The sequence below is a fragment of the Myotis davidii genome, unplaced genomic scaffold (genome assembly GCF_000327345.1).
Source record: "Myotis davidii unplaced genomic scaffold, ASM32734v1 scaffold803, whole genome shotgun sequence".
In the NCBI taxonomy this organism is placed as follows: Eukaryota; Metazoa; Chordata; class Mammalia; order Chiroptera; family Vespertilionidae; genus Myotis; species Myotis davidii.
In genome coordinates this window covers 269,530-271,489 of record NW_006295567.1, presented here as the reverse complement: position 1 = coordinate 271,489, position 1,960 = coordinate 269,530, and the positions used below count along the sequence as shown (strand labels likewise).

Genomic DNA, 1,960 nt, shown 5'->3' with positions numbered 1-1,960 from the left:
TTGGTTTTCCCCATTGATTTTTTTAGAGAGAGTGGAAGGGAGGGGGAGAGACAAAGAGAAACATGGACTGGTTGCCTCCTGCACTTGCCCTGACCAGAGCTGGGGATTGAGCTTGCAAATGAGGTATGTGCCCTTGACCAGAATTGAACCCGGAACCTTCTAGTCTGCAGACTGACGCTCTATCCACTGAGCCAAACTGGCTTGGGCTCTTAATTTTTGACTTTTGATGATGCTTTTGGAGCCTCTTGGCTTGGTACCATTTTAAAAGCCCAAATGTGTTTTGTGAAAGTACCAGAGTCCTGGTTCTTTATTGTATCTCTAAGCTCAACAGCAAGATGATTGGTTAAGCTGGGGTTGGCCCCAGCCACGCCATCTTCCCCGTGGGCTCCATTCAGACCAGATGAACAACTACCCCAATAGGACAGGTTTAGGATATGGGTAACATCTTGGGATAGCCAAATCTACTCAATACATAACCAAGCTGAGTTCTCCTAATGGTGCCCAGTTGGGATTTTTGTATGGTGATCTGGAATCATATTGGTGGGTCAAGTTCGATTAGCTTCTTGATAAGTACCCAGTCTATTTAGGTAGGTTTGTAATTTCGTACGTCTCTTTGGCCTCATGTTGTGGACATGCTGCCTAGCAGCTGTTGTAATTTTTATTGCTTGTCTTCTCAATCAGCCCTGGTTTTGAAGAAATAAAAAGTTGTTTGACTTGTAGAAAAGACAAATCTAGTTTGGGCAGAGATTTCTAGCTCAGGAAATTTTATTTTTTTGAACAGCATGCATATTTTTTTTGCCTTTCTAAGAGATGGTTCTTGTTTTCTAAACTGTTTTACTGATCATTACAAATAGACTCTTCAGGAGTAGCTGCTAAGTACTAAATAGTGGTCAGTTTGTGAGTTCTTAAAAGTGTCAGTGGCTGCTGTGCACTGACTTTCTCATCCTTGAACTTAAAAGCTGTTCAATTTTTCACATCTTTAATAGAGCCAGGTTAGAAAATTCATAACTGCTACGTGTTGTCATAAATATGCATTGTTCTTATTTTAAGACATTTCCATTCTAATAGTGTGACTACTAGTGTTATCTGTGAATCTTGGGGAGATGTTTAAGACATTTTTGATGGTAATATGTATGTAAAACAGACATCAAAATTGCATTCATTCACCCACATACCAGGGCCTATAGGGAACCAGGTTGAGATGAGTGGGTGAGCTATAGGCAACTAGATGGCCCCTGTGGGCTCCTTTAGCACAGGGACAAGTAGCTTATGTCTGCTGTGAATTTGGGGGACATGAAGTCTACATTTTAGCTGCCTCCCCTTCTAAGTGTTGCTGTTCTTGTTAGTTCATAGATCAAATCAAATGGAACCTTAGTCTTCAAATTGTCCAGTCTCTGGTTGAGTATCTGCCATGTGTGTGATGCCATGTGAATGGGGAGACTCCAGGGTGATGTGGAGCCCTCCGGGAGGACATGCAAGTCACTGATTCCTTTAGGGGCCTCTGGCGTGGGGCTGACTTGGTGTGGGGCTAGTCTTTACTTGACTAGCCTGGGCCCCCGGGGATATGTGCCAACGCTCCTTGTTCGACTTGACTAGATCTTTCTTCTAATTCTGGACTAAAAGCAAACAGGAGTTTGGAGGAGGATGGAGAGAATTCACTTCCCAGAGCGAAAGGATGTGAACAATGTGGACGGCCTTGTTGGTACCAGGCTTTGTATTGAGAGGGTTCTTTGGTGTCGGAGTTTTTTGCTAATCAAATATTTTTCTGTTTGTTTTGTTAATCCTCACCCAAGGATATTTTTTCCGTTGAGTTTTAGATAGGGTGGAAAGGAGAGGGTGAGGAAGAGAGAGAGAGAGAGAGAGAGAGAGAGAGAGAGAGAGAGAGAAACATTGATATGAGAGAAATACATTTATTGGTTGCCTCCTGCATGCGACCGACCAGGGCCAAGGCTTGAATCTG

The 1,960-nt window shown here is 43.1% G+C and overlaps 1 protein-coding gene across 4 annotated transcripts in view; it reads left to right on the top strand.

Moving 5' to 3' along the window:
- CIT (citron rho-interacting serine/threonine kinase) overlaps positions 1 to 1,960 on the top strand; it is a 173,750-nt gene that overhangs the window by 24,209 nt on the left and 147,581 nt on the right. The gene's annotated exons all lie outside the window — the stretch shown is intronic.